We start from the raw sequence: 23,920 nt of genomic DNA on the forward strand, positions 1-23,920 counted from the left end.
AACACACTATAAATATATCTGCACAAGACTTTCGAAGTCTGAACCTTATAAACATAGGTGTTGGCTACATAAAAGTAAGAATGGCATTCAGAAATGTTATGTAGTTTCAATACTTATTGTTGAAACTTCAGACTACCTATGTTTTCTCCAAAGCCAGTTGCCCTTTCAAATGAATATTGATGAGGTAGGTGTAATTCACCTGTAATCCCCCCTCCCCCTGTCACTGTCAATAGTCCATTTGTCAAAGACAAAGACCCTGGCCCTGGCCACTGTACCTCCCTGCCCCCCCCCCCCCCCACACACACACACCTCTTTGCTTAAAAGCCAAAGCTACATTTCATAATCTTATGCATAGACTTATGCACGGACTATAAGAAATCTAAAGTTAGCAATGAAGATAAACTATGACTATGCAGGGCATGTTGACTTAGGTAACTAATTACTGTAAATCAGTAATCAGTAAATCAGTGAAACATAGTTTGGCAACAGAAAAATGTTTTCAAAACTTGACGAAAATAACACAGCACGTTTCAATCAACTAGTTCTTTCTCTTCAAAGAGCACCTCCTATCCTAACAACCCACTAACCATCTAACATGGTTAGATGGTTAGTGGTTACAAGTAAGAATGGCATGATTACATAGACAAAGACCCTGGCCCTGGCCTGTGCACCTCCCTGCCTCCCCCCCCCCCACACACTCTCTGCATGGAAAGTTAATGCAAAGAAAAGAAGCCCTAAAAGCCAAAGCTACATTTCATAATCTTATGCATAGACTTATGCACGGACTATAAGACTAACCATCTAACTCTTCTTCTTACTCTATGATTTCCTATGTTTTACTGTAGCTGGATTGTTTTTCTCAGTTGTAAGTCGCTTTGGATAAAAGCGTCTGCTAAATGTAATGTAATGTAGTTCTCCCTATACGCTAACTGAAAAAGCATGACAACAACCACTAGTGAGACATCTTCCTTGAATTGGCCATTCCTCAAAGTTTCTCAGGCCCTGTCCACATGGCAACGGATTCAGGTGAATCTGATAAAATTGTTTATCGTTTCGGCCTGGCGTCCACACGGCACTGGCGTTTTGGGTGCCCCAAAATGAAATCTTTTGAGAATGGGTTCCAGAGTGGAAAAATCTGGCAACGGCGCCGTTGCGAAGTCATCTGGATGAGTAGAATGGATTTGTTTGCGATGATGTCACAACCACATGACTGTGAGTGCTTCACGCTGGGTAGAAGTGTAACGAACTTGATGCGAGTTGTCAACAAATAAAAAGGAAAAAAAGAAGCGATCTCACCTCTTCAGATGTTGGTTTAAGTCCGACAATACATTCCTCAAAAAGGGCGTAGAAGAACAAAGTAATCCATCAATGTGTAGCATTCAATTTATTCCGGACCATTAAAAAATTCTGGAGGATATCAGAATGTTGGCGTACCGGCTTCCATCTACCCCCATTCATTCCTCTTTCCGTGTCTCCATTCAAAAAACGAGCACATGATTTAAAGGGACTATATCCATAGGATAGGGAGTGAGAAGGTGTGTGCATGTGACAGTGACAGGGTGAGTGACAGGGAAGAGCCTAGGCTCATGCTCACCCTGAATTTCTCTTAAAGTGAAGGCAGAAGAACGTTCAGCGCCTGGCCAGGCTTTCTATATATTAATTTACATAAATGTTTTAATATGAAATATAAATGTCTTAGGCAATAGATACTATTTTACGCTACTGATTAATAATCAAAACTTTATGTGGCTGATGCTACAGAAGAAGGGGTTTATGCGCATGCGTCATATTTCTTCTATTGTTCTGGTGTCTCCGATGGGACCGTCTTACAGCGCACGTAGAGGTGTGGCATGTGTATTGCATCATTTTCAGCAAGCGTTGCGTTGCCATATGTACCTGATATTTTACTGATCCGTTGCCCATGTGGACGCAATATTTAAAAAAAAAAAATCTCGTTGCCGTTGTCATGTGGATGTAGCCTGACAGTTGGTATGGAAACAAGTGAACATGTGCATTTATTTATACCAGTGAAATGGGGTGTGTTCTCATCTCCCCTTGCTACACAATGAGCGAATGATGACACTAATGTTCCATGCGCTTAACATGTGAATAGCTGATGGGTGTGTCGTTAAGAGGCTGCTGCTGGCTGAAGTACTGAAATTCGTAAGATTTATTTTTATTCTCTTTACAAAGTGCTAAATATAAAGTTTTATATATATATATATATATATATATTTGAAAACTAGAAGATTCAAGGTTTCTAGGAACAGTCCAAAAAGTCCCCCCGGGGGGACTGTGACCTCAGAGTGTTAAAGGATTATATACTGCCAGACACAACAGACTTGTGGACCTCATTGCTGCTCAGATCCCCTGTATGGCTGATGAGCAGATTTTTAAACATACTATTGTACAGTCTGAATGGTTTAACTCACTTGTAAACACTTTTTTCAGGAATTGCTAACACACCAGATATGGTCATTATCTCCAAGAATAGCAATTTAGTTAAAATATTTGAGGTATCATGTTCATTTGACTTGTTTATGGAGGATTCTTACTGCTCTAAGATTCTATAATACCAGTCATTGATATCTGCAATTGAGAATCTTGGGTACAAATGCCAGTTCATTGTGCTAGTGTTGGGTAGTCTAGGTCATGTACATAGACTGGTGGTCTGTGAACTCTGTATTGGGGGGCTGTCTAAAATAAGGGCAAAACAGTTGGCAAAGTACTGTTCAATCTCAGCAATTGGGAGTATGTTTATTTGGAAAAGAAGATGTTTTCTATATCCTTGAAGTTGTAAAATCCATAACAATGTGCTGTATTGTCTTAATCGGTCGGATCATTCAGAAAATTTGATTCCTAAATGAAATTTAACTTGTAATGCGGGATCAAATAAAGTATATAAAGTGTGTGTGTGTTTATAGTTATTAGAATCATGTGAATACAGAAACCATTAAACATGTGGTCATGTGATGTCACCTGCATGTTGCAGGTACAGTGGTGTTTGAATGTTTGTGAACCCTTTAGAATTTTCTATATTTCTGCATAACTATGACCTAAAACATCATCAGATTTAAACACAAGTCCTAAAATTAGATAAAGAGAACCCAGTTAAACAAATGAGACAAAAATATTATACTTGGTCATTTATTTATTGAGGAAAACAATCCAATATTACATATCTGTGAGTGGCAAAAGTATGTGAACCTCTAGGATTAGCAGTTAAATTGAAGGTGAAATTAGAGTCAGGTGTTTTCAATCAATGGGATGACAATCAGGTGTGAGTGGGCACCCTGTTTTATTTAAAGAACAGGGATCTATCAAAGTCTGATCTTCACAACACATGTTTGTGGAAGTGTATCATGGCACAAACAAAGGAGATTTCTGAGGACCTCAGAAAAAGCATTGTTGATGCTCATCAGGCTGGAAAAGGTTACAAAACCATCTGTAAAGAGTTTGGACTCCACCAATCCACAGTCATACAGACTGTGTACAAATGGAGGAAATTCAAAACCATTGTTACCCTCCCCATGAGTGGTCGACCAACAAAGATCACTCCAAGAGCAAGGCATGTAATAGTTGGCGAGGTCACAAAGGACTCCAGAGTAACTTCTAAGCAACTGAAGGCCTCTGTCACATTGGCTAATGTTAATGTTCATGAGTCCACCATCAGAAGAACACTGAACAACAATGGTGTGCATGGCAGGGTTGCAAGGAGAAAGCCACCGCTCTCCAAAATGAACAATGCTGCTTGTCTGCAGTTTGCTAAAGATCACATGGACAAGCCAGAAGGCTATTGGAAAAATGTTTTGTGGACAGATGAGACCAAAAATAGAACTTTTTAGTTTAAATGAGAAGCATTATGTTTGGAGAAAGGAAAACACTGCATTCCAGCATAAGAACCTCATCCCATCTGTGAAACATGGTGGTGGTAGTATCATGGTTTGGGCCTGTTTTGCTGCATCTGGGCCAGGACAGCTTGCCATCATTGATGGAACAATGAATTCTGAATTATACCAGCAAATTCTAAAGGAAAATGTCAGAACATCTGTCCATGAACTGAATCTCAAGAGAAGGTGGGCCATGCAGCAAGACAACGACCCTAAGCACACAAGTCATTCTACCAAAGAATGGTTAAAGAAGAATAAAGTTAATGTTTTGGAATGGCCAAGTCAAAGTCCTGTTACAAAGGTTACTTTCTACATCCAGTTCTACATCAAAGTTACTTTCTACATCCAGTTACCAGCAACAAATCCAAAAGTCAGGGTTTGTCATGGTATGGGGTTGTGTCAGTGCCCTTGGTAACACATCTCTGTGATGACAGCATTAATTCAGAAAAGTACATTGAGATTTTTGGAGCAGCATATGCTTGCCTTCAAGATGATGCCTAGATGACATAGTAACTTTTTTTCAGATATGGTTCAGCTGTTAGCGAATGACCATAATGGCAGTTGGAACTTCATCTTTCATACAAAAACCTCACCTGGAGTGGTCACTGAACCTTTTTGTCACAGTAGTTGTGTTAACACTATTTATGATGCTAAGAACTATTTTCAGGAGTTAAAAAAAGACTACAATTGCCACTTAAACAGGACAGTAATTCTAATTCTTTGTTCATGGACCAATGAAGTAAAACAAAACTGAAAAGAGGGTTATATTTTTGTAAAAATGTTAAATCTTGAGATACATCACAGTCCTCTAACTCCAAAAGATCTATTTAAGAGGTGAAGTTGGATGCAGTGAGTTGATCAGCAACAGTAGAATTGTTCTGTGTTGTATTGGTGATTTAGTTCACTGTGACTGATACTGTAAAGTGATGATCTGTACAAAGTTATGCTCCAACAGCAGAACTTCCTGGGTGTGGCCTTCTAGAAATGTGTTCCCTCATGTGTAAAGTTCAGCACATACAGCAAGCACTATTATACAGGATCCTCACAGAGCTGTGTTCAGAAATGGCTCAACTATACAACTTCCTGTACATAGTGAGATACATCCCACTGATTCTCACTGTAGCAACAGGTAATTAACTTTCATCAGATAATTAACTATATTCCTTAATACCCATGTTTTAAGCATAAATTCTTGAAATGATTGTTTTTGGTTTGTTTACCAAAATACTTCATAGATTTATTTCATGTTCCTCTTTACAACAGGCAGTTTTGCAGATAAAATGTGGCCGACAGATGAAGATGCCATTGTCAGGAAAGAAACGGACACTGTTACTCTGAAATGTTCATTTGAGTCAAGCAGCGAATACATTGATCTTTACTGGTACAAACAATATCCAAACAGCACACCACAGTATTTACTGTATAAAGGCACGAGGTCAAGATCAAGTTCTGGAAGCACTCCTACTGATCGTCGATTAGAGTCAAAAACAACCAGAGACTCCACTGAACTTACTATCAGAGGTCTAAAGCTCTCAGATTCTGCGCTCTATCACTGTGCTCTTCAAGATGTAGCACAGTAATACAGAGTCAATGAAAGGCTTTACAAAAACATACAAAAGTTACACAGGAAGTTTCTAAAACCTCATCAAAGATACTCTCTTTACCAAATTGTTATCAGTTAACCACACACACACACACACAAAGGTTGTGGTAACATCTGCAGCTAAAAGTAAAAGCAAATTAAAATAAAGAGGGTTTAAATGTGGTAAACTTTAAACAAGGACACATTTATCACAGTAAATTCACAAATTTACATTTTTCAGAAATGTTTTATTGACATTATCAGAGCAATTGTGTCAGGTGTTGGTGTGAACTACTCTGAATTATAGGTCCTGACCTTTTCTGGCCAGTTTTCCCCACAATACATAGTGCTCAAGTTTAATTATTTTTAATTAATTATGCATGCACATACAAATGCATGTTATTTTGCTGGATGGGAGCTCAGGCAGTGGCTTTTTACAAAGATGAAATGGATGAATAATAGAATGGCAGCAGTACATGCATACAATCATTCAGATAGAAAGGAACCTGAAAAAGAAATCTCTAAGGCTACGTTTACACTAGACCGTATCTGTCTCGTTTTCTTCGCGGATGCACTGTCCGTTTACATTAACCCCCCTGGAAAAGCGGGGAAACGGGAATCCGCCAGCGTCCACGTATTCAATCTAGATCGTATCAGCTCCGGTGCTGTGTAAACATTCAGAATACGCGAATACGCTGTGCTGAGCTCTAGCTGGCGTCTCATTGGACAACGTCACTGTGACATCCACCTTCCTGATTCGCTGGCGTTGGTCATGTGACGCGACTGCTGAAAAACGGCGCGGACTTCCGCCTTGTATCACCTTTCATTAAAGAGTATAAAAGTATGAAAATACTGCAAATACTGATGCAAATACTGCCCACTGTGTAGTTATGATTGTCTTTAGGCTTGCCATCCTTCCACTTGCAAGTAATAAGTGATATGCGCTGGGATCACACACACAGCGGCTCAGTCCCGAATCGTGGCTTGTTCACTTCACTCGCGCACTCTGTGAGCTGCGCAGGGCCGGAGTGCGCACCCTCCAGAGGGCACTCGCTGTTCAGGGTGGAGTGATTTGGAGCGCAGGATGCCTGCGGAGCCGAGCGTATCCGCGTATTGGTGTTGCTGTGTGCACGGCTAACGGTTTTAGTGTAAACGCGAATCATTTTAAGAACGTTAATCTGATGATCCGCTGATTCGACGTAATGTAAACGTAGCCTAAGCCAACTCTTGCTCTTGACTTTCCCCTACTATATAATTATCACACCTCCTGTAGATTTGTTTATATCATGCATTATTTTGTGTGTGTTTTCAGTCTGTCTGTGAATTGTATATAAGTTGTAATTGCAGTTGTGTGTGTGCCTTACACACTTCCACCTTCCCTGAGTCAGTTAATCCTTTCCTTTACAAACTTGAGTCTTTCTGTCTCTCATCCTGTGCTACTCGTAAAATGACAAACAATTTGTGAACTCAAAATATATTATTAAATATATTTCTACCCACCAAGATTTGTTTTGCAAGTTTAGAAAAAAAAATAGTGTATTTTAGCAATATATGGGGCTTGGCAGTTCAGTATATACTCTCAAAATAAATATTCAGTTGGATGCTTTTGAACATTGCTGGTCCTTTCTAAGTTGCTCTGGACATACAAGCATATTATAAACCACACAGAATTACAATTATTAGCTATGATATGCTCAAGCTATCTGTTCTCTGAATTATTTAGTTTGTTCCAAAAAAACAAATTGTAGGCAGGTATTAAACTGGGTGGGGGGCAGAGTGCCATCACCTTTGTTCTATGTGAATGCAAGTAGAAATGATACGTGTTTAATGTGTTTAACCCCTGTTACAATGTTAGTTTTTTATATTGAAAAAAAATCCCTCTAAGATCAATCATGCCAGATCTGTTTCCATCTTTACTGTGATAGAGAAACCAGCAAAATCAATGTGAAAAACAAATAGAAACATTTTAGGCCTGTGGGGACTTTTAATAACCTGGTTACTCAGTGTTTTTTTTTTTCTTATATTTGACAGATAAATTTATGTTTATTTTATAAAAGTGCATAATAAGTGTATACACTCTAAGATAGGGTGTCTTAAAACTCACACAAACTGTTAACTTCTTGCACATCAATGGATGAGTTTGGACCAACACTTGTAGTGTTAATTTTGTTAATGTGTCAGGAAGGTTAACCTGAATATGACCCTTGTTTACGAATTGAACATACTGGGTGAAGAAAACTGGACATATGCTCATTTCCATGCAAAGTTTGGCATTTATCAATGTGCACATGAGTGGAGTCTTTGATCAAATCTCATGTCAAATCTTACCTCATGTACGCAAGTATCGAAACAGTGCAGCTGTGCAGTGCAGCACAGTAAATCTGGCTGAGTGGAAAAGTGTTATTACACCATATATTCTGACTGGCATCTTAGCATATACAGTCACATACCGCATTCATCACTTAAAATATGCAGCATCTGGCAAAATAACCTGGCGACTTGTCCAGGGTGTACCCCGCCTTTCGCCCGTAGTCAGCTGGGATAGGCTCCAGCTTGCCTGCGACCCTGTAGAAGGATAAAGCGGCTAGAGATAATGAGATGAGAGATCTGGCAAAATATCACATTTTGTAAAGGCCTTCATTGATAATGAGTCATGTATCCCTCACATAGGCTAAATAAGTATTTTTAAATTGTTTGTAATTCATGGGGTTGACAGTTTTTTTTATTGTAAGGTTAATTTCTCTTTCATTTGAACACAGTGTACTTGCTAGGCTAGGCGAATGGTGCCATAGGTACAAATAAAATTAAGCAATTAAAAGCTATGGGTTGGTTAACCCATATTTGCAAAGTGATAAGTTCGATGCTTGTTCAGTCATTTATTTTAAAAAGAGCCATCCATCACACGGCTCGAAATTCGCGGTGGCCCGAGGCGACTTAATTTGTCATTTGGCGGGTAATTCTTGTCGCTAGCCAGCCCAGCTGGCTAGTTGAAAATAAAAAATATATATGAAGTGAGGATTCAGACACACCGTCAACTAAAGCCTCCACATATTAAGCGTATGCTGTGTCTGTGTTAATCGATGTGTTTATCAGCAGGACGGAAAATACCGAAGAATTCCAAATCATATCGTGTACGAGTCAGGCTGTCGGTTTTTTACACTTCTGCGCATGCATATAACGCATCTCGTTGAATATCGCGGTTATCAAATTCAATAGATGTGGCCACATAATTGCCCATTTAAACACGTGCTTTTGTTGTTGTTTACATCTACATCTGCCAAAGCTACGTTGCGATGTAGAATTTTCTGAAAGGTGTACAGAAACCGCCAGAGACGGGGACAAAGCGACCTCGGTCTGAAGAGGAGAAAAAGGCCGCCGATAAAGCATACGAGAAGGACTTATAAGCAAATGTGGGAGCAGGGTAGGCCTTGGCTGCGATACGATTTTTATGAAATAATAATTTTTTTTCAAGTTGATTCCTAGTGAATATGAAGCTCCTAATGCTTTCTCTCTCATAAATGGTTAAATACAGAAAGCATGTTGGACATATTTTGGGTGCTATAGTCATGATAGTAAGTATATTTGTTTTCAATACTCATACACCAAGTTGCCAAGTTTTCCAATATATTATTATTTGTTGATATTATATTATGGCACTCTGTGTTGTTCTCATTTATGTATTTAACAACAGTATTAAAATACTCGGGTCTTGAAATAAATGCACATTAGTCATGTACAATGGTAACTACTGTCTTTTGTGTTATTTTTGACAGAAGTAAAATTCATACATGAACAAATTTTGTCGAGTTGATTTTCTGTTTGGATAGTTACTTTGGAAGGTACCGTAACTAGTCCGGCTGGCTGATGAAAAAATATATGAATTTCTAGGCCTGCATCATATCTCAGCAGTGGCATATATGGCTGTTAGAAGACATCGACATGTCCATAAAACACGAGCAGGTTTTTTGGGAGTGTGATGAGTGGCTATTAAGTTGCTTTTGTCTCCCAAGGGACAAGCACAAACCACAGTCCTCAATACCAAAAGAAAGCAAAAGTAACATGAACCTGCTTTTCTCCACACATCTCATGCAACCATCTCAAACTTTGAGCAGGATCCTGCAGACATGAAAAAGTCAAACCTTTGAAGGATATAATGAAATTCCAGCAGCACGTGAACAAATGAATTAAGCTTTTACCTTAAATTTTCGACCTGTTGGAAAAAAAAATAAAGGAACCCTGGACTGCTGGACTACTGGCACGTGCCCCAGTAAAATGGGTCTGGCGATGCTGATGGACAACTCATAAATTCAAGCAACAGGCTAAACACAAGCTTGACACTTACTGTGCGGTGAGCTCTTTGGGATGGTACTTCTGACTTTTGTTTCCAGATCGTAGGAACTGCTCTGGGTACCAGACATCACTCAAATCCTTCTATATGAATCTGCCTGACAAATTTATCTTTTTCAAAATGTATGGAGCAGACACCAAACTGTCCTGTTGGCTTGAAGTTACCTCTCTTTGTCAGTACAAATCAAACCCATTCGTTTCGCAAGTGTCCTGCTGAATTTGGGCTACAATGGATCAAAATTCTGCTTTTTTAATCGGCTACACTTGAACAGCCTTGAAGGACACACCGCTTAGGAGGCATGCTTTGGTTTTAGTTCTGTTGCAGAATAAAAAAAAAAAATTGGTAAAAACATTACACTTTGCAAAGCAGATGAAGCCAGAAATGCCACGAACTTTCAAGCGTTTCGCATATGACGTCACTTCTTTGAATGAACAGTAACTTACCAGGAACGCGTTCGTGTAATGGCGGACTCAAAGAGCCAAACTTTACCAACTAAACAGAAGATGTTCCCGGTCTCGTAATAAAATGCAATTTAGTAAACTATTTAACATGCCTAGTTTTAAAAGGTATAATTTATAAGGTATAATAAGAAATGTGAGAAATTTTAATTCTTAGCTCACCTGGACCAAAGGTCTGGTGGGCTTATGCCATGGGCTGCTGAGGTCAGTGTAAAGAGGTAGGGTTGGTTTCCTGCAGCAGAACTTGAAAAGTGTGACAAATAATATCTTGAAAGTTGGTATATAGGGCAGGGGATATAGATGATTCTGTCTTCTTGTCTTTTTTAACTTGCAATTTTCTTAACCTTATGCTTTTTCTGTGTACATTTCATAGATTTCTTGTCCTGAGTTTCCTAGTGCTATACTGTATAGTCAAAAATTGGAATTGTGTAACCGGGAACTTACAAATATGTGCAGCATGATAAGAATCCTTTAGAGTTTGAATTGAAGTCTTTTTGTTGAGGGTATCAAAGGCTCAATGATAAAGACGTGAGTGCAACAGGTTTTGAAGAATCTGCACCTTCCTCAGCAGCAAGAACTCACAAGCAGCAATACATGCACCAGTTCTTTCAGGTCCCCATATTTTCAGATCAGAACCTGATCTTTCTCCTTTCAGAAGGTCTTTGAAGGCACCAGTGAAGATTAAATTCACAACCCCTTGTTCACAAGGCCAGTGCGCTAACCACTGAGCCTTGAACAGACACACATCTAGTGTAGATTCAGCCCAAAACAGAACCATGAGGACCCTCTGCTGATCCTCAAATACCACTTGTCCACCAAGTCACCACTTTTCCACTGAGAGCTGGTGCCGAGCTGGTGCCTAATCTTGAGCCAGTTCTTGAAGTTTCCACAGCCAAAGAACCAGCTCTCAGCCAGGAAAAATGTTCCCAGAGTGCCACCAAATCTTTGCTGGTCTAGAACCAAGCACTGCTTATGTCAGTGGCGAGGACTTGTTTTGCTGGGAAACAATCTTGAAGGGTTTTATTTCATGCAACATTTAAGGGTTTGTCTCTGAGAAACAACCAAAAACTCCACGAGATGACATGAGGAAGAAACCTTGAGAGCAAGCAGACTCAAAAGAGAACCCATCCTCATCTGGGTCACACCAGATAGTAAGATTATAAATAAATTCCCTTCTATAACTTCGTGCCACATTGTCAAAATTTGCAACACACCCCTTGCACTGACGTCACACTTACGTTAGCAACCGTTACTACCCTTATCCTGGGGGACAAGTGAACTTTGTTTACATATTGAAGGCAAATGATGTTGAAGATGTCAGATTTCTGTAGTTCTAAGAAAGCTTCCGCTAAAAAAGCTTTACTACTACCGGATTGCTTGGATAATCTAAGTCAGAGAGAAGAAAAGGATAGATACAGACAGAAGTTAGCTTATTTATGGTTATGCTCTGTGCAAAATTGCTCGAAACGATTGGAGTGACGATGTCCATTTGTGGCCTAGGTTTACCTACATGGATGTTGGAATGTACCTTCTCACTGCATTTTCTCTGTTTTAATAAAAATAAAAAATAAAGAGTTATCATTTCCTGAAAGAGAATGGCAGGGAGGATTGAGAATCCATCAGCTGTGGTTTGTTTACACCCGATACTAAAACTTGTCATGTCCTAGCACCCACAAAAGTAAGATTTGGAGACAATTTTACAGGCTCTAATGAGAATTGAATTCACAACCCCTGGTTTACTAAAATCACTGCTCTCACCACTGAGCTATGGAACCTTAGTTTTTGCACAGCTGCTGAAGCCTGGGGCCACAACAGAAGCTTGAAGCCCACTGATCTCCAGGCTCTTCATGTGGGAAGAGCAGCCAGTGGTTTTCAGGTGATGAGAACTTCAACCAAAAAAAAATCCAACCAGTATTTTTGGTTCTTTTTTTATCCTCTGCCCAAATGAAGTTTGGTGGGGGGTATAGAAACAGGTTCTGTCCATCCATCCGGCTGTCTGTCTGTCGGGTCACATTTTCGTTTCCGGGCCATATCTTTAAAACTACTGAAGATATCTTCATGAAACTTTGTATACATATCAAGCAACATGTGAACTGGTGCCTTTTGTTATTTTGGATTTTTGAAAAAAGTTTTTTTCAAATTTTTACATAAAAAATATATTTTGACTTAGTTTCTAAGAGCAATGATCATTTCCGGAGCATATATCCAAAACTATTCATGATCCAGATTTGAAACTTGGTATGCATGTTAAGAAGGTGATGTTACGAGTTCTTAATGGTGGGGTTTTGTTTTGTTGGAAGTTTCAACGTTTAGGGCGGCACAGTGGTGTAGTGGTTAGCACTGTCTCCTCACAGCAAGAAGGTCCTGGATTTGAGCCCAGTGGCTGGCGGGGGCCTTTCTGTGTGGAGTTTGCATGTTCTCCCTGTGTCTGTGTGGGTTTCCTCTGGGTTCTCTGGTTTCCCCCACAGTTCAAAGACATCGTTAGGTATATAGGAGCCATGGCCTGAGGTGCCCCTGAGCAAGGCACCTTACATCCAACTGCTCCCCGGGTGCTGTAGCATAGCTGACCACTGATGTGCATATGTATGCATGCTCATTGCTCACTTGTGTGTGTTCACTGCTTCAGATGGGTTAAATGCAGAGGAGAAATTTCACTGTGTGATTCAGTCTGTGCTTGAGTGTACATGTAACAAATAAAGGCTTCTTTTTAAATCTACTCGGCAAGATAATGCAGGTTCAGTACTGACACAGATACTAGTAAACAGTCCTGTTGTCATAGCAGTGTGATTCTTGCAGTCTAAAAACATCTATTTTCTCTGTGAATAAGAACAAAAGCAGGTCACATAAAATTATCAATGATCCGGTTTATTTTATACCCAAATGCTTGACACTTGGCATCATTAGGGTTGTTAACAACAATTTAGAAGCAATGTGTCCACAAGCTCCACTAGCCTCGGTAAATCATGTTTGGAGCACTGATCTCTCCATAAAAATCTGGAAAGCTCATTGGCTCGTCAGAGTGAAACCATCTGACCGCTATCTTCCCACTCACATCGTGGAGCAGAATGGTCATTGACAGTTGGAAGCTACACAAAACTCGTCAAATTATTGATGTAATTGGTGAGAAAAATTACAAGAAAAATGCCTGCATGTGCAGCAGTGAACTGTACAAACTGCCAAGTCAAAGGTTGTGGATGGACATTTCACCTGTGAGTATTGATAGTGTGTGATCATTTTTACACGTGTGTGTGCAGTGCCATTTGCGTGGACCCACCTACAGCATTTTATGATGGTTTGCAAGAGCAAAAGAAAAAACAAAACAAAATCTGTTTCATCGTTTTGTCTGTTTTTGTTAAAAATCTGACAGTGATATCTGGGATGAACACTGACTGTGTCAGATTTTTGATGGAAATGTCCCAGACTAGATCAAAGCCAAAGTCTAGACATGTTTGATATTGAATGCGAGAGCTCAAGCTCAACAGATCAAACTCAAAAAGAAAAATGAACTGAGTAAATTAGCCTCATTAGACTAAATGAAAGAAGGACCTTAGCCTTAGGCAGAAACGTCATTGAGGGATGCAAATAAAAAGAGATGTTGTTGTTCTAGTAGGTATTTTCATTTACCTAAGGCTAAGCACAAATGATAATGTCAATCATCTAGACACATCACACCTACTTGCACAAATTGACAAAATGGGCATGATTGTCTGTTTTAACATGATTTTAGTTTAAATTGAGTGCAAGTATATTGATAAGTACTCTTAAATCAGGGTTGGTCATGTTTCCTGGTCAATGGCTTACTTCCCGGACGGCGTCCAATATATGATTTCCTGTACAAAGAAAAACTGAAATAATCTCTGTAAAAATAATTATAGTCGTAAAAGAGCTGCTCAAAAAAATGATCAGAGACTGAACTGGAAAAGGAAAAAAAAAACAATAACAGTGAAGGGGAGCGCGATAAAGATATGTAAGGAATGTGGGTAAAGTTGAGAAAATAAGAAGAGGTAATGAAAGGAAAAAAAAATGAAGAGATAATATTCTTGGGGCAAATTTGATCGGACATGACAAAACTGATATAACTTCGACAAAGCTGAAGTACTTGTCCTGGGACCACATGCAGTTAGAAGTAAGATTTCTGATTCCACAGTAACTCTGGATGGCCTTTCTGTTTCTTCACATGTAGCAGTAAAAGACCTCGGAGTGATGATTGACCCCAGGCTTTCATTCGAAATTCACATTGAGAAAGAAGCAGATCGGGGTGGTTTTTTTTTTAATGGAAGAGTAGGCTGGCTTGTTGGTCTAGGGGTGAAAAAGACACGAAAGCTCTTCAAATTCGTCCTCAATCGTTGGCTCTTTGGATTAGGATGACATCGAACCTTTTGCCACGGAGAAAGAAGCGGACGGATTTTTTTTTCCTAATTTATTTGTTGTTTTAGACAGTTTGGCTCATTGGTCTAGTGGTATGATTCTCGCTTAGAGTGTGAGAGGTCCTGGGTTTAACTCCTGGACGAGCCCAGGCTTTACCTTAAATGGTCAATCTGGACTGGGATGTCGCTGGAGTGTGTCTTTCTTAAAGTGCGAGTCTAATGAAAGTGACATCAGAAAATCCCTGCCTTGCCATGTGTGATGTGCTCGAATACACTGTAAAGTTGGCAAATAAATGAAAAATTGGTTTGGATTTCTTTTTCTGCACCTGAATTGAGGAATGTGTAAAGGACATTAGACACTGGATGCTTATTAATTTGCTTCTGCTTAACTCTGACAAAACTGAAGTACTTGTCCTGGGACCACATGCAGCTCGAAGTAAGTTTTCTGATTCCATAGTAACTCTGGATGGCCTTTCTGTTTCTTCACGTGTAGCAGTAAAAGACCTCGGAGTGATTATTCACCCCAGCCTTTCATCAAAACTCACATTGGGAAGGAAGCGGATGTTTTGTTTTGTTTTGTTTTGTTTTGTTTTGTTTTGTTGAGCTGTAGGTTGGCTTGTTGGTCTAGGGGTATGATTCCTAGCTTTGGGTGTGAGAGGTCCTTGGTTCAACTATTAGTTCACAGCGATTTACAGGTCGGCGGTGTGAGAGGTCCTTGGTTCAACTATTGGGTGTGAGAGGTCCTTGGTTCAACTATTAGTTTGCAGCGATTTACAGGTCGGCGGCGCTGCACGCGTGACATCGTTTGCGCCAGTCCGTTCTTTTGTTTCCACACGGACTGTATCCTATTCTCTGCAGTGGCGTGCGTTCTTGATACCGAGTCTTTTGAAAAAGACACGAAAGCTCTTCAAACTCATCCTCAATCGTTGGCTCTTTGGATTAGGATGACATCGAACCTTTTGCCACGGAGAAAGAAGCGGACGGATTTTTTTTTCCTAATTTATCCTTTGCTTTAGATAGTTTGGCTCGTTGGTCTAGGGGTATGATTCTTGCTTAGGGTGCGAGAGGTCCTGGGTTAAACTCCCGGACGAGCCCAGGCTTTACCTTAAATGGTCGATCTGGACTGGGGTATCAGGGATGTCGTTGGAGTGCGTCTTTCTTAAAGTGCGAGTCTAATGAAAGTGACATCAGAAAATCCCTGCCTTGCCGTGTGTGATGTGCTCGAATACACTGTAAAGTTGGCAAATAAATGAAAAATTGGTTTGGATTTCTTTTTCTGCACCTGAATTGAGGAATGTGTAAAGGACATTAGACACTGGATGCTTATTAATTTGCTTCTGCTTAACTCTGACAAAACTGAAGTACTTGTCCTGGGACCACATGCAGCTCGAAGTAAGTTTTCTGATTCCACAGTAACTCTGGATGGCCTTTCTGTTTCTTCACGTGTAGCAGTAAAAGACCTCGGAGTGATTATTCACCCCAGTCTTTCATTCGAAACTCACATTGGGAAGGAAGCGGATGTTTTTTTTTTTTTTTTTTTTTGTGGTGTGTGCTGGAGTTTGGCTTGTTGGTCTAGGGGTATGATTCTTGCTTTGGGTGTGAGAGGTCCTGGGGTCAACTCCTGGACAAGCCCAAGTTTTACCTTAAATCCTTAAATGGTCCATCTCGACCGGGGTATCAGGGATTTCACTTGGCTGAATTGTTCTTCAAGTGCTCATCTCATGAAAGTTCCATCAGAAGGTGTGATGTGCTCAAATACGCTGTAAAGTTGCCGGATAAATCAAAAAATGATTTTGAAAAGTGCTTTTTTGCATCTGAATTCTGTTCCAAAAATCACTAAAAGCTCGGCCGCCATTATTAGTTTGCAGCGATTTACAGGTCGGCGGCGCTGCACGCGTGACATCGTTTGCGCCAGTCCGTTCTTTTGTTTCCACACGGACTGTATCCTATTCTCTGCAGTGGCATGTGTTCTTGATACCGAGTCTTTTGAAAAAGACACGAAAGACAAACGCACGGGTGCCTGTGTCCTTCAGACACACCCAGGTTTGCGCAAACCGATGCTATTCGACTACATGCAACGCGAGTGGAAAGCAGAAGGAGCAGCCCTCCCTCATCTCCTCGGCAAGGCAGTGACGAGCAACCGATCCATTCCTGCTGTTTCCTCCCAAGTGCCACACCATGTTCTCTACCTTTCATCAGAGCAACAAAGCGTTAAAGAGTGCACATTGGCCAGGAATCAAACCCAGGTCAACTGCGTGGAAGGCAGCTATGCTAGCCACTATACCACCAACGCTACAGGCCTACTTTGGGGACAAATGCCTAAGTGCCATTGCTTCTGTTTTTGAGGCCCAGGCACCAGCTGATCGGTCAGAGCCCTGGGGTTTCTGTAGTGTAGTGATTATCACGTTCATCTTACACGCGAAAAGTCTCTGGCTCGAAACAGTGGCTGGTTGGTTAATTTATTTATTTTTAATAAAATAAAGGAAAACATGCAGGGGCCCGTGTTCTTCACCGCTTCATGGGTCGAACATACGCAGGGGCAAACTGATGTCATTCAAACCTGCAAACAACTACTTACGTTGCTCGTGGAAAGAACAGCCCTCAGTCACCTCCTTGGCCGTCCAAACAAGGCATTTGATTTCATCCCATGATGTTGTTGCAGCGCTTTTCGATGCCGAACCTTGTCACACTCGACCACCAGCTCATCTCTACGATGCCAAGGCCATGCCCCTATTCTCGTGACAATTGTTTAAGTGCGATCTGCGTTCTTCTTGAGGCCCAGGCAAGAGCTAACACACGCATGGTTTCTGTATTGTATTGGTTACCACGTTCGCTTAACACGAGAACGGTCCACGATTCGAAACCGGGTGGAAACGGTGCAGGTTTTCTTGAACGTGGCAGCGAACAAATGTCGAGCTGCCATCTCTGCTCCGTCCCTGCCTTTTGGAACAATCCCAACCATGGCGGCAGCTTTAAAAACAAAATCGAGCATTATCTACATTTCTGTTGACTGTGGAAGCATGGACATTGCAATTCATCACAAGGAGGTGGTGTTCTCAAATACCACTTCGTTGCTCGTTTACAGCGTGAGGTCAGGTCAACGGGCCTGCACACGGCATCAGAGCTCTGCAAAGTGGCATTGACTCTGGAACGCTTCATCACGTATCAACGAGTATTTGCCAGCCAACATTCAGACACATTTGCTTATTAACTCTAAAACAGTGACTGTGCAGTTCTCCGTTTGTGGAAAATAGGCAAAGTAGTAGCTTGCCGCCAACGAAATACAAACGCGCGGGTGCCCGTGTCCTTCAGACACGCCCAGGTTTGCGCAAACCGATGCTATTCGACTACATGCAACGCGAGCGGAAAGCAGAAGGAGCGGCCCTCAGTCACCTCCTTGGCAAGGCAGTGACGAGCAACCGATCCGTTCCTGCTGTTTCCTCCCAAGTGCCTCGCCATGCTCTCTGCCTTTCATCAGAGCAACAAAGCGTTAAAGAGTGTGCGTTGGCCAGGAATCAAACCCAAACCAACTGCTTCGAAGGCAGCTATGCTAGCCACTATACCACCAATGCTACAGGCTGGGGACAAATGCCTAAGTGCCATTGCTTCTGTATTTGAGGCCCAGGCAACAGCTGATCGGTAAGAGCTTTGTGGTTTCTGTAGTGTAGTGGTTATCACGTTCGTCTTACACGCGAAAAGTCCCCGGGCCGAAACAGTGGCTGGCTGGTTGGTTAATTCATTTATTTTTTTGAACTCGGCAGTGAGTGACTGCTGAGCTGTGATCTCTTCTCTGTCCGTGCCAACTACGGAAGCAAGTATTTGCTTTCGACCAGCCAATGTCGAACAAATCTTAAACAGTGACTCTCCAGTTCTCTGTTTGTGGACAAATATACACCTGTCGCTTGTAGCCAAAGAAAGGAAAACATGCAGGAGCCCATGTTCTTCACCGCTTCATGGGTCGAACGTACACAGGGGCAAACTGATGTCATTCAAACCTGCAAACAACTACAACCCCGATTCCAAAAAAGTTGGGACAAAGTACAAATTGTAAATAAAAATGGAATGCAATGATGTGGAAGTTTCAAAATTCCATATTTTATTCAGAATAGAACATAGATGACATATCAAATCTTTAAACTGAGAAAATGTATCATTTAAAGAGAAAAAATTAGGTGATTTTAAATTTCATGACAACAACACATCTCAAAAAAGTTGGGACAAGGCCATGTTTACCACTGTAAGACATCCCCTTTTCTCTTTACAACAGTCTGTAAACGTCTGGGGACTGAGGAGACAAGTTGCTCAAGTTTAGGGATAGGAATTTTAACCCATTCTTGTCTAATGTAGGATTCTAGTTGTTCAACTGTTTTAGGTATTTTTTTGTCGTATCTTCCGTTTTATGATGCGCCAAATGTTTTCTATGGGTGAAAGATCTGGACTGCAGGCTGTCCAGTTCAGTACCCGGACCCTTCTTCTACGCAGCCATGATGCTGTAATTGATGCAGTATGTGGTTTGGCATTGTCATGTTGGAAAATGCAAGGTCTTCCCTGAAAGAGACTTCGGTTGGATGGGAGCATACAGTATGTTGCTCTAGAACCTGGATATACCTTTCAGCATTGATGGTGTCTTTCCAGATGTGTAAGCTGCCCATGCCACACACACTAATGCAACCCCATACCATCAGAGATGCAGGCTTCTGAACTGAGCGCTGATGATAACTTGGGTCGTCCTTCTCCTCTTTAGTCTGAATGACACGGTGTCCCTGATTTCCATAAAGAACTTCAAATTTTGATTCGTCTGACCACAGAACAGTTTTCCACTTTGCCACAGTCCATTTTAAATGAGCCTTGGCCCAGAGAAGACATCTGCGCTTCTGGATCATTTTTAGATACGGCTTCTTCTTTGAACTATAGAGTTTTAGCTGGCAACGGCGGATGGCACGGTGAATTGTGTTCACAGATAATGTTCTCTGGAAATATTCCTGAGCCCATTTTGTGATTTCCAATACAGAAGCATGCCTGTATGTGATGCAGTGCTGTCTAAGGGCCCGAAGATCACGGGCACCCAGTATGGTTTTCCGGCCTTGACCCTTATGCACAGAGATTCTTCCAGATTCTCTGAATCTTTTGATGATATTATGAACTGTAGATGATGATATGTTCAAACTCTTTGCAATTTTACACTGTCGAACTCCTTTCTGATATAGCTCCACCATTTGTTGGCGCAGAATTAGGGGGATTGGTGATCCTCTTCCCATCTTTACTTCTGAGAGCCGCTGCCACTCCAAGATGCTCTTTTTATACCCAGTCATGTTAATCACCTATTGCCAATTGACCTAATGAGTTGCAATTTGGTCCTCCAGCTGTTCCTTTTTTGTACCTTTAACTTTTCCAGCCTCTTATTGCCTCTGTCCCAACTTTCTTGAGATGTGTTGCTTTCATGAAATTTCAAATGAGCCAATATTTGGCATGAAATTTCAAAATGTCTCACTTTCGACATTTGATATGTTGTCTATGTTCTATTGTGAATACAATATCAGTTTTTGAGATTTGTAAATTATTGAATTCTGTTTTTATTTACAATTTGTACTTTGTCCCAACTTTTTTGGAATCGGGGTTGTACTTACATTGCTAGTGGAAAGACCAGTCCTCAGTCCCCTCCTTGGCCCGTCCAAACAAGGCATTTGATTTCTTCCCGTGATGTTGTTGCAGCGCTTTTCGATGTTGAACCTTGTCACACTCGACCACCAGCTCATCTCTACGATGCCAAGGCCGTGCCCCTATTCTCGTGACAATTGTTTAAGTGTGACCCGCGTTCTTCTTGAGGCCCAGGCAAGAGCTAACACACGCGTGGTGTCCGTATTGTATTGGTTACCACGTTCGCTTAACACGAGAGCGGTCCACGATTCGAAACCGGGCGGAAACGGTGCTGGTTTTCTTGAACTTGGCAGCGAACAAATGTCGAGCTGTCATCTCTGCTCCGTCCGTGCCTTTTGGAACAATCCCAAACCGAGATGCTGAAAAAGCTTCGCGTGTTTTCTGCTGTGCAGTGGTTTCCCCTTGCACCTGACAAGCGAATAGACACTCCTGAGAAACTTGGCAGAGCCATGCTTTGCCTTTTGAGCTCTGCTTTCGTTGACGTCCAGTTATCGCCTTGCTAAGATCAGGTACTCTCGAAACAGCCAGAAAGACAGACCCTTAACGTGACCAGATTGCTTTCTGTGGATTAGTGGTTGTCATGTTCTCCTACGTGCAGACGACCATCGGGACAAAATCTCGTTTGAATGGTTTCCCTGCCTCTCTGGTTTTTCCGTCAAGGTCCATGACGGCTGCTTTAAAAACAAAATCGGGCATTATCTACATGTCTGTTGACTGTGGAAGCATGGGCATTGCAATTCGTCACGGGGAGGTGGTGTTCTCAAATATCACTTGGTTGTTCGTTTATGGAGTGAGGTCAGGTCAACAGGGCTGCACACGGCATCAGAACGCTGCAAATTGGCATTGACACTAAATGTCACTTGAACAGCCTTGAAGGACACACCCCTTAGGAGGCATGCTTTGGTTTTAGTTTTGTTGCAGAATAAATAAAAAAAATCGTTAAAAAAGTACTCCAATTTGCAAAACAGACGAAGCCAGAAATGCCAACGAACTTTTAAGCATTTCGCATATGATGTCACTTCTTTGAACAAACAGTAACTTAACAGGAACGCGTTCGTGTAATGGTGGACTCAAAGAGCCAAACTTTACCAAATAAACAGAACATGTTCCTGGTCTCGTATTAAAATACAATTTAGACAGTAAACTATTAAACATGTCTAGTTTTATCAGGTATAATTCCCAGGGGTAATATAATTTTCAGAAGACTGGCACTTTAACGGAAACAAAGGGTTTGGGACATGACAGCTTGCTTGACCAAAAGGAGCATACAGTTGAGACAGTCTGTGATTTCAGAAGCCACAAACAAAGGCTTCAGAGGTTCCACTGAGATTTGAACTCAGATTACTGGAATCAAAGTCCAGGGTGCTAACCATTACACCATGGAACCAAGACATAACCAAAGAGTTGTTTTCACTGTCAAACCTTTGAATGATATAATGAAATTCCAGCAGCACATGAACACATGATTGAAGGTTTTACCTGAAATCGTCAACCTGGTGGAAAAAAAATTCTCGCAACCCTGACTGCTGGCTACATGGTTAATCATTCATTGTTTTTTGTATTAATTTCTAGTTTTGTAATTTATCAATCAATGTCAACAGGCAATTGACATTGTAACCACATGATAATCCAAGTCAAACGTCACATGTCGTTCCATGAACTAAAACTTTATATTTTTGCATCTAAAAACACCTACTGATATTGTGGCAGATATTCACAACAAACTGTCCATGGTCACTCCGAAGCATGTCAAAGCTGCCATAATTCCCTGAAGGTTGGCAGGGACAGTTGAAGCAGCCTCTGCTGAGTCGTTCATGACAGAGTCTTTCTGGGATTCAAACCCAGGTCGCTAGTGTGATAATCCAGCAAACCCCCACAAGGCCACCAGGGGGATGACTGAAGTGCAGAGGCCTGAGGCGAAAGTAGAGTATCAAAAACAGTTTATTTACAATATATACAATCCAAAGGAAAAAACAAAAGGATAATCCAAAAGCTCAGACGATATACAAAAACAAAAATATCCAAAGGTTCAATGTCCAAAATCCAACTCAGAAAAGAAGAGGCAAAAACTCAAACGCTCAGAAGATCCAAAGGTCAAAACAAAAATCCACAAAGTCCAAAAGAAAGTAACAAAAACCAGAAATACTAAGACACAGGCAAGATACATGGGCCAGAGGGAACTAGCGCTAACAGCATAGCATTAAGACTCCGTGACTAGGGACTGAACTGAGGGAGTATATATACACAAAATAAATGGGAAACTGGGCCCTGTACTACGAGGCGGGTTTTCTGGCTTACCAGGGTAACTTCGAGAGTAACTTGATCACGTGCAGCGTAACTTCCCGATTTACCCATACTACGAAAGTTGGCTATGTTCAAACCGAGGTATGCTGCCATGGCAATTTACGCTGCATCTCAAACCTGCTCGTCTCAGGTTATGTTCTTGGTTAACCCGAGGTTTCCGATTAACCACACCCTTTTTAAACACCACCTCTCCACCGACATTTCCTCTAGAGACAATGCCAGCATACCTGGATGACCCGTGCGATATCGGAGCACAGATTAGAGATGGGATTTATGGCTCTTTGATGGGATCCGCATCTTTGTGATCCGTTCTTTGAAAAGACCCGTTCAAAAGACTGGCTCATTTGGCTCTTTTTAAATATTTATTCAGTTTTAAGAAGACAGTGTCTAAAGAAGCCAGATCCCTCTGCTTAGACAGTAACATCAATATTTCTGGACATACCTTTTATATAAAGCAACCTAGACTTACATTATTGTAACCCCTAAATGCTCATAAATAACCATTAAAAAACAATGAGGGCTTCAATGAATGTCCATGCAGAACGGCTTTTCTGTAAAAAAAAAAAAAAAAGAACCCACTCAAGAACATAGTTATCAAGAACGCAATAATATTTTATAGAAAAACACTTGTTTTACAAAAATATTTAAGTCTGAGATACAAAATAGATACAACTACAATAAATATAACACAAGAACTAGTTATCACACAAGAACATTTTAATAGAAAAAAACAAACTTTCTATATTAAAAATATTGAAATTGTAACAAAAATAGATACAACTAAACAGTCAGATAAATAGATAAAGTTATAACAAGAACACAAGATTATTTTAATAGGAAAAAACTATTAATGCAAAAAATATATTATTATTATTAGAAAAATAGATACAACTAGACAAACAGATAAATAAAATACACAAAAATAGAACAAACAAAATGACGATAGAATAAATTAAATGAACGTCCGTGCAAAGTAGTTTTCCCACAATATTATCATTAATATCACACAACAACATTATAAACTATATACAAAACAATTTGAACTATTAGGCAAACAGATAAAACTGGAATAAATAAAAGGCAAATGAACGCTTGCTTGCACGCGCACACACCATTATGAATGATGTTTTTATATTTCATTTTCACCTGTTGCCAGGTGCGTTTGGCACTGCTGTTGCCTCTGAAATGTTCACAGGACATACACCAACTTAGTCAAAGGGACTGAACAGTCAGTCATCCTAATTCATGTGACTCTGTGCACATATCAGCTTAAGTAGGCTACTCCATGAATTTACCATACCAAATTTTATTCA

The 23,920-nt window shown here is 40.7% G+C and overlaps 1 non-coding gene across 1 annotated transcript; it reads right to left on the reverse strand.

The window, feature by feature from the left end:
* Positions 1–21,618: 21,618 nt before the first annotated feature.
* Positions 21,619–21,690, reverse strand: trnaq-uug (transfer RNA glutamine (anticodon UUG)). The gene has a single exon. It is a non-coding gene; the product is annotated as a tRNA-Gln (tRNA).
* Between the last annotated feature and the right edge of the window lie 2,230 nt (positions 21,691–23,920).

This window comes from Neoarius graeffei, chromosome 1 (genome assembly GCF_027579695.1).
Source record: "Neoarius graeffei isolate fNeoGra1 chromosome 1, fNeoGra1.pri, whole genome shotgun sequence".
NCBI classification, from domain to species: Eukaryota; Metazoa; Chordata; class Actinopteri; order Siluriformes; family Ariidae; genus Neoarius; species Neoarius graeffei.